At 43.4% G+C, this 10,000-nt stretch overlaps 1 protein-coding gene across 6 annotated transcripts in view; it reads right to left on the reverse strand.

The window, feature by feature from the left end:
• slc12a7b (solute carrier family 12 member 7b) overlaps positions 1–10,000 on the reverse strand; it is a 382,436-nt gene that overhangs the window by 252,690 nt on the left and 119,746 nt on the right. The gene's annotated exons all lie outside the window — the stretch shown is intronic.

Below are 10,000 nucleotides of genomic sequence, written 5' to 3' on the forward strand. Positions count from 1 at the left end.
GACCGCGGGCGCGTTCCAAAGACAACTGGGGACCGCGGGCGCGTTCCAAAGACAACTGGGGACCGCGGGCGCGTTCCAAAGACAACTGGGGACCGCGGGCGCGTTCCAAAGACAACTGGGGACTGCGGGCGCGTTCCAAAGACAACTGGGGACCGCGGGAGCGTTCCAAAGACAACTGGGGACCGCGGGCGCGTTCCAAAAACAACTGGGGACCGCGGGAGCGTTCCAAAGACAACTGGGGACCGCGGGACCTGACTCATGAGTCAGAAGACACATGTGCGTCATTATCTGGACAACATGTGTCAAATACAAGGCCCGCGGGCCACATCCGGCCCGCCAGACGTTTTAATCCAGCCGCTGAACATTTCGAATTTATATTTATATATAAAAAGAATAATTCAATTGATTCATAGAACCGTAGTTACATCTGTAACTTTCGTTTTTATCGCTAAAACTACACGTCCCACAATCCGCCGGTCGCTGCCCCTCCCCCGCACGGCTCTGCACTGCTGTGTGTGCTGCCGAGGAAGAAGTGTTGAGAAGTAACAACGCGCGTTGCGCACTTTACAGTACTTTACACACTTTTGAGCAGAGGTCTGAGCGAGGACAGACGTGTGGTTTTGGGAAACACGTGGAAGAAAGAAAGGAGAAGGTTTTGTGGATGTTAGAGCTGTGCTAAAAGTGGAGCTAATGTGGAGCTAACAACAAGAAAACTAACTTCTGTGATGATTAAAACATCCTCTACAAACCTGAACAGATCAGGAGCCACAGGTAAAAACACAGGTCAGAGTGTAATAAAGTCTGAACATGACTGACACACTAATGTGACTGTGACACACTAATGTGACTGTGTCACACTAATGTGACTGTGAACACACTAATGTGACTGTGACACACTAATGTGACTGTGACACACTAATGTGACTGTGAACACACTAATGTGACTGTGACACACTAATGTGACTGTGAACACACTAATGTGACTGTGACACACTAATGTGACTGTGACACACTAATGTGACTGTGAACACACTAATGTGACTGTGACACACTAATGTGACTGTGAACAGACTAATGTGACTGTGAACACACTAATGTGACTGTGACACACTAATGTGACTTGACTGTGACACACTAATGTGACTGTGAACACACTAATGTGACTGTGACACACTAATGTGACTGTGAACACACTAATGTGACTGTGACACACTAATGTGACTGTGACACACTAATGTGACTGTGTCACACTAATGTGACTGAACACACTAATGTGACTGTGACACACTAATGTGACTGTGAACACACTAATGTGACTGTGAACACACTATTGTGACTGTGAACACACTAATGTGACTGTGAACAGACTAATGTGACTGTGTCACACTAATGTGACTGTGACACACTAATGTGACTGTGAACACACTAATGTGACTGTGACACACTAATGTGACTGTGAACACACTAATGTGACTGTGAACAGACTAATGTGACTTGACTGTGTCACACTAATGTGACTGTGACACACTAATGTGACTGTGACACACTATTGTGACTGTGAACACACTAATGTGACTGTGACACACTAATGTGACTGTGACACACTAATGTGACTGTGTCAACAAATCATTTAAATTTAGAACATGAGACATTTTCAAAGTTTATTATTTCCATAAACAGTGCACCTGTGCCATCATTTATGTGTCTCCTCTGAACAACTGCAGGACCAACCGGAGGTTTGGGAGAAACAGACAGGTCAAAGAAGACACAGAAATGATCAGACAGAGCAACATCGACCACATTAACATTTGAAATATTTACCCCCTTTGTAATTATGAGATCTAGAGTGTGTCCTTTGCTGTGGGTGGGGCCTCTCACATGCTGAGTAAGACTGAAGGTTTCAAGGACAGCATCAAGCTCTTTAGCGTTTCTGTCACAAATATTATCAACATGCACATTGAAATCACCTGTAATGACCAAACCATCAAAGTCTGTGCATATGACTGAAAGCATCTCAGTAAAATCATCAATAAAACTTTGGCAGTGCTGGGGAGGCTTGTATAAAACAATGAAGAGAATGGATGGAGACCGTTTTAGCTCCATTTTAAAGGATACATACTCAAATGATGAAAACACCCCAAAAGACAACCTGCGGGTGATTATTTCATCTCTAAAGACAGCACAGACTCCACCCCCTTTTTTGTTTTCTCGTGTTTCAGATTCAAACTTAAAGTTGGGTGGAGCAGATTCTATCAGAACTACATTTCCTGTGTTTTTGTCAAGCCATGTTTCAGTTAAAAACATAAAATCAAGATTATAAGAAGAAATAAAATTATTAATTAAGAGTGATTTGTTACATAAGGATCTGACATTTAGCACAGCAAGTTTCAGACTAGTTTCAGTGGGACTGGGCTTTATCTTTTCACAGGGAATATGAATCACATTTCTCAGATTGGGCCTGACTCGCATTTTGTTTTTCCATCTGTGTGATGATGTGACTACAGAAATAGCACTAGGGGGGGCTCTTTTTACATAGGGCCCCGGGTTGGGTTGATTTTTAATGTGACAATAAGTCCCGGCAACGCTGAGACCCAGTGCATCCTAGCTATGGGAGATACCAGGTGAAAGGCGAGGTTGGATGGGTGGTGGGGCTTTTGTAGCCAAGGAGAGTTTGGGACCAGGTGAGAGGCGAGGGGGGATGGGTGGTGGGGCTTTTGTTGGTGTAGTCGGCATAGCCCTTGCTATATTGGGCGTGAGTGGAGCCATCTTAATGCCTGATTTGATCAGACTTTCAAAATGGCTGGGAAGGCCCATGGGTGAGAGTGGAGATGAGAAGGAGAATGATGAATCTTTAGTGGGAGTAGATGTTGCAGGGGGAACCCAGGGCTGGTGTGAAGGCAGGGGCGATGACAGGGATGTTGTTGGGCTTGTCACAGATGGGTCCAAGGCCTTTGAAGATTGTTCCTTTGCTGGAGGCGGTGGAGGTGAATGCGGAGCAGCTGGAGCTGAACACACTAATGTGACTGTGAACACATTAATGTGACTGTGACACACTAATGTGACTGTGAACACACTAATGTGACTGTGAACACACTATTGTGACTGTGAACACACTAATGTGACTGTGAACACACTATTGTGACTGTGACACACCAATGTGACTGTGAACACACTATTGTGACTGTGACACACTAATGTGACTGTGAACACACTAATGTGACTGTGAACACACTAATGTGACTGTGAACACACTATTGTGACTGTGACACACTAATGTGACTGTGAACACACTATTGTGACTGTGACACACTAATGTGACTGAACACACTAATGTGACTGTGACACACTAATGTGACTGTGAACACACTAATGTGACTGTGTCACACTAATGTGACTGTGAACACACTAATGTGACTGTGAACACACTAATGTGACTGTGTCACACTAATGTGACTGTGACTGTGAACACACTAATGTGACTGTGAACACACTATTGTGACTGTGACACACTAATGTGACTGTGAACACACTAATGTGACTGTGACACACTAATGTGACTGTGTCACACTAATGTGACTGTGAACACACTAATGTGACTGTGACACACTAATGTGACTGTGACACACTATTGTGACTGTGAACACACTAATGTGACTGTGACACACTAATGTGACTGTGACACACTAATGTGACTGTGACACACTAATGTGACTGTGACTGTGACACACTAATGTGACTGTGACTGTGACACACTAATGTGACTGTGACACACTAATGTGACTGTGACACACTAATGTGACTGTGACACACTAATGTGACTGTGACACACTAATGTGACTGTGAACACACTAATGTGACTGTGACACACTAATGTGACTGTGAACACACTAATGTGACTGTGAACACACTAATGTGACTGTGTCACACTATTGTGACTGTGAACACACTAATGTGACTGTGTCACACTATTGTGACTGTGAACACACTAATGTGACTGTGACACACTAATGTGACTGTGACACACTAATGTGACTGTGAACACACTAATGTGACTGTGAACACACTAATGTGACTGTGAACACACTAATGTGACTGTGAACACACTAATGTGACTGTGACACACTATTGTGACTGTGAACACACTAATGTGACTGTGACACACTAATGTGACTGTGACACACTAATGTGACTGTGAACACACTAATGTGACTGTGACACACTAATGTGACTGTGAACACACTAATGTGACTGTGACACACTAATGTGACTGTGAACACACTAATGTGACTGTGAACACACTAATGTGACTGTGAACACACTAATGTGACTGTGAACACACTAATGTGACTGTGACATAAACACAATGACCTGATTTGAGTCACTACATGAATCATTTGTCACTAAGATCAGCTTAAACTATGAAAATAGCTCATATTGAGTTTGAGCAGAAACATGTCTGTGATATGAACATTTCACATCATAAATCACATCAAAAGTCCATGTTCCTGTTGCTGCTGCTGCTGAACATGGACTCAGTCTTTCACCTGCTGCACATTTGTGCAACAGTCTCCACAACTATTACTAGGCTGTAAAAAAACAATTTATTTCTTATATTTTTTATTGTTTTATGTTTTACGTTATGTTCAGCCCTCGACACAGCCTGAGCGTCAAAATTCGGCCCGCGGCCCATGAAAACACATGAAAAATGAGAGGGAACATTGGTTGTCCCCATATTATATAATACAGTTGAAATTATTGTGAGGACAAATATTGAGAGTTTATGATTATTGACACTTATTGTAAAAGCATCTACTTTATATTTTTCTTTATACTGTATCTTTTTTTTGCCTGAAACTTGTAAATTGTCAGCATTTTGATTTATTTGTTAGTAAGGCTACAGGCGCATTAATACAATATTATATATATATATATATATATATATATATATATATATATATATATATATATATATTAATATTAATATTAATGAAAGCAAATATACAGGTTTGCTTTCTTTCTGAAAAAAATCTATAAATTAAGAGCGAATTTATTTTGCCACTCCAAATCTGGCAAAACGTATTCGCTCATCAAATGTATTTGACTTTGCCCAGAATATTATACTATAAATATGTTCAATTAAATACAATATTTGATTTTGACTTATTGTATAAGTTAATATTTCAATATTGTTGTGCAGCCCAATAATAATAATAATAGGTCTTATAAACGGTAAAAACAGAGTTAGTTAAACTGGATGCAGAGGTCAAAATGTATTTGACCTCTACATCCTGAGCATCTTGTTTACCAAGAGTTTAAAAGTGCTTTTCACAACTTTCAGAGCCAGAGCAGAGTTTACCGTCACTATGAAGCTAACAAACACCACATGCTTACAACGCTCTTCCTGCTTTGCGGTAAATAAAACACTCTATAGTTGGATGCAGACAGCACAGCTGTCTCATTTTCACACGAAGAGTTGCTATACATCTTTAGTGAAGGAAAACAGATTTGACTTTGCATGAGGAAAATTTGGTACAGCTTAAATGCCATCAGTCCCATATAAGTGTAAAACAACATATAAGTCATAAGATGGCTTATGGAGTGTAAACATGTCAATCAATAAGTGCTCATTGTTTACACTGAGCTCAGTCTTATGGTGATGGAGTAGAACGGGCAGCAGCACGCTGGATGGGTGCACACTAATGACGACAATCACACTTTATAACCTGCGCCCAAGACAAATCACAATCATTTCACATCGACACGGAAAACTTTTTTTACAGCGTTTCCTTTGATTAAATTGAAGACTGAAGCAGGTCATTAGTCACACAGCAGAAATCAATACGGAAATACTAGTCCACTGTATGATGCCCTGTTTAAGATTTATGTGGTGAAACTTCTGAACAAAACGTTTATTTAAGATGTGAAAGAAATGAAATGGTGCAATTTGTTCTGCCAAATTTGTAGTAGAATATATATTAAAAAAATAACATACATATATATATATATATATATATATATTTATCCCTGTTCAAGCTCGGGTCCTCCTGGGAGCTTAAGGGTTCTGCGCAGTTTCTTTGCTGTTCCTGCACTTTTCTGGGCCGAGATGTCTGATGTTTTTCCTGGATCTGCTCAAGCCATTCTTCCAGTTTGGGGTCATTCCTCCAGTTTGGGGGTCACTGCCCCAAGTGCTCCGATCAGGGTGCTGGATTTGGGATGGAACCCTCCATGGTCAGGAACTTGCGTGTTTTAACATCTGTGGTCTGTATCTCCTCCTTTGGCCAACTGATTATTCCTGCAGGGTCTGATCACTGGCAGGGCGTGGCAGGGTCTGATCACTGGCAGGGCGTAGCTGTTTATTGCCCAGGACTTGTCCTTGCCATTGAGCTGCTTCTGAGGGGGTTCAGACCTATGCAGTGGGGATAGCGCATCACCTTGTTATGCCACATTTGATGGTCACTTGTGCAAGTGGCTTGCCATTGGCCTCAAGGGTGGTTTTCCACAACCTCATCGAGTTCCCTATGAAGGCTCTTAGAGCCCCATTGATGTTGTACAACCCCAAGCATTCAATGATCCAAGTGTGTGGCATTGAGTCGTATGCTTTCTTGTATCAATGGCAGTGCTCAGGTTGGTGTGTCGGGTTCTACAGTCCCCTGCGACAGTTCGGTCTACCAGGAGCTGATGTTTATTTTTGCCGATGCCTTTCTGAGCTGTGCTCATGTATTGATCCATATGCCCACTTATCTTAGCCGCCATTGTGCCCGACAGGAGCTTCCACGTTGTGGAGAGACAGGTTATTGGCCGATAGTTGGACGGGACTGTGCCCTTTGAGGGATCCTTCCGGATCAGGATCGTACGCCCTTCGGTTAGACATTCAGGGTGAGTTCCGTCCCTTAGCAGTGTGTTCATTTGGGCTGCTAGGCGCTCGTGGAGTGAGGAGGTGAGTTTCTTAAGCACAGTATGCATGTATCATGCCCGGTGCTGTCCAGTTTGTCATGCCTGAGACTGTTTCCTGTATATCTGCTACAGTGATGGTAACTGGGTTCTGCTCAGGGATGTTGCTGTGGTCCTCTCTCAGAGCCATCAGCCACTGTGCATCTCGGTTGTGGGATGCTATGCCTTTCCAGTACTGTTCAGTTTCTAGCCTTGGGCGGTCTGCTCTGCTGTTATTACCCTGCCATTGAGCTACACCTTCGCTGGTTGAGACGAGAACAACCTGTTTATTCTCCTGGTTTCATTCTATCTCGTGTACCTCGTTAGGTGGCTGGCCAAGGCTTTGGAGCCTTTGTTTGGCAGTTTTGAGTACTTCAGGTTTGGGCATCTGGTTGTACCTCTTGGGTACTTGCTTTCGCATTGCACCTTTCAGGACCTCAGACAGTTGGCTCACCTCTCTCCGAGCTGTCTTGATTTTAGCCTCCAACCTCCTTTTCCATGGTGGGTATTTCATCTCATGGTTGCTCTTACAATAGCCGAGTGTCTCCAGGATCACTGCTGCTGAGTTGTATATCAGCTCATTGGTTTCAGTGATGGTTGCCGTAGGGATAGCTGTCAATGCTGCATTCACATCCTCTAGAAGACTTTCTGAGAGTACTTCACTGAGCCTCTGTAAAGGGCTTCGGGGTTGCCTGTTGTGCATTCTCGCCATGATCTTATCTTTCAGGTCTATTGCTGCCGTGTTCAGCGTGGTTATTGGGGCTTCGTTCCCGATCTCTGGATAGGGAGTTACCGATAACTCCCCCCGCACTGGCTCACCCTTGCTATTGCAATAGCATTTGTGTTGTATCTCATCAATCTCTAGTTGTGATAGCAGTTGCCGCTTGTGGATGTTGGAACACTGAGCTACCAGTGGTTTGGTCATTAGTGTTGACCGTGGGTTTCGTACTAGCCATTCATCCCGCATTCTCTGCATGTAGCCCCTTTGACTAGGGTTACTGGAGTAGTAGCATTCTAACAGAGTTCTCGCATCTCGCCCATTTCCTCCTTGTTCCAGTCGCCCATTTGTCATCAAGGTGCTCTAGTTCCCCAGCACCTGACGCAGACCTTGTTTGGCCGGGCGACGTCTGAGCCGGCATGTCATTAATTTGGTTTGCGCTCATCATGGTATGAGGTAGGCAGTAGCGTGAAGGGTCTTGCCTAAGGACCCACACTGGCTGCTCATGTCCCAAGTGGAGTGACGTTATTACAGAAACAGTGGTGCTGGGAAAATAATGAATTTATATGTTTTCATTCGTCACGTGACTTATCGCGCCGTCTCGAATCAGGACCGACCCATCAGTGACCTTGGCGTTGGGCACATACTCTCACTCTGTCTGCCCCCTTTTGGCCACGTCATTGTATTACATTTTTCCTTTGTTCACTTGAGTCTTTTGTGTGCTGTATTTTAGGTGACTTTACATTATCTTTGTATCTGTTAAGCTTTGCACCGAGTTTGTTCCAAGAAACAGGCTGGACTTTAGGCAGTTTTGGGAGTCACTCCGGTTAAGGTTGAAAGTAGCCGCTTTCTTGTATAAAATGTGGACTTCTTACCACTGGATGACACTGGAAATGTATATTGTCCTTTTTCAGATTCTAAAGTGAATACCCGTGCTTATAGCTCATGAATTTCTTATTCCAATATTTCCGACAACGTTCTCAAGAGTCTATTTTCTTTTTTCTACCGGACATGTCGCTGGCATCAGATATGTTGGTAAACTGTAAAAATGGGTTAGAAGTCATAACCAGAAATTGTTGTAAGGCAAAAAACTGATTAAAAAGCAAAATAAATGAGGAAAGCAGCTACAGCAAGCTGGAGCAAGCAGGAAAGCGTCTGCACTCTTCGGATTATTCACCAACGCCTCAATTATGTCCAAAAGAATAAAACAAATACTCCTAAATTTAATTTCACAATGATTAAACAGGATTTATTAACAAATGACAGACACAAGATAATATAAGACTATCCTTACACATATGAACCATATACAAAAACAATGAAACAAAGCTGTCGGATAAGTCTGGCCATATTTATTTAAAGTGATAAGCAAATTTCAAATGGATTACTTAATAATCCAAAATATTTGGGCTCTTTACGACAGCTCAACATCAATAATAAAAATGAACTCTTACTGATCCACTGACTTTGGAAAGAGGGATGAGGCAGGCCGTGTTGTTTGCTTTGTACGTGGAACCATGGGCCCAATATATTGAGCCTTTTTTTTTTCTTTGTGGGCTGATATATATATATATATAAATATTTTTCTGCTCCCTCTGGCTGTTTTCTGTGTTTCTATTTTGTGTTTTATACTGGTACAGCTGGCAGCCCGGTGTAAACGCTCTCTCTTCTTTCTCACACTTATTGTGCTTTATCTCCTATATTTTGTAAATATAGTTAGTATATTTTTTCTATTTTACTGTACGATAGGGACACGCGCTGGAATAGTTTTTTAATTCAACTGTTTTTGACTTTTTTCGGCTGGATTTGAGCGTTTTTCGTTGCGTTCGTTGTGTTGTTGTGACGTGAGCTAGCTCCGAGTGAGCCCCCAGCCCCCCCCCCGCGCCCTCCGGCCGCGCTAAAGTACGGCGTGTCGTCGGTACACGTTTATATACACGTTTATATGAAAGAGGAACTTCACCAACGATCGGGACACGCACTGGAATCGCTTTAAATTAACTTGTTTTGACTTTATTCGGCTGAATTGAGTGTTTTCGTCGTGTCGTTGCGATGTGTCTTGGCTCTGAGTCCCCCGGCCCCGCCCCCCGGCCCCGCCCCCCGGCTCCGGCCCCGCCCCCCGGCTCCGGCTCCGGCCCCGCCCCCCGGCCCCGCCCCCCGGCTCCGGCCCCGCCCCCCGGCCGGTGCCGTACCGCGTTTCCACAAAGGAGGAACTCATGAAACTGCGGAGAACAGTCGTCTTACCCGGAGATCGTCACGTTATCCCGTCGCAATACTGACCTAACCTAATACTGATGTGCAATTCTGTCATATGTGCAATTACTGTGAAATTCATGTGCAATCTATGTGCTGTCG

Source organism: Eucyclogobius newberryi, unplaced genomic scaffold (assembly GCF_026437365.1).
Source record: "Eucyclogobius newberryi isolate DKJ021-1_F unplaced genomic scaffold, fEucNew1.0.hap1 SCAF_18, whole genome shotgun sequence".
In the NCBI taxonomy this organism is placed as follows: Eukaryota; Metazoa; Chordata; class Actinopteri; order Gobiiformes; family Gobiidae; genus Eucyclogobius; species Eucyclogobius newberryi.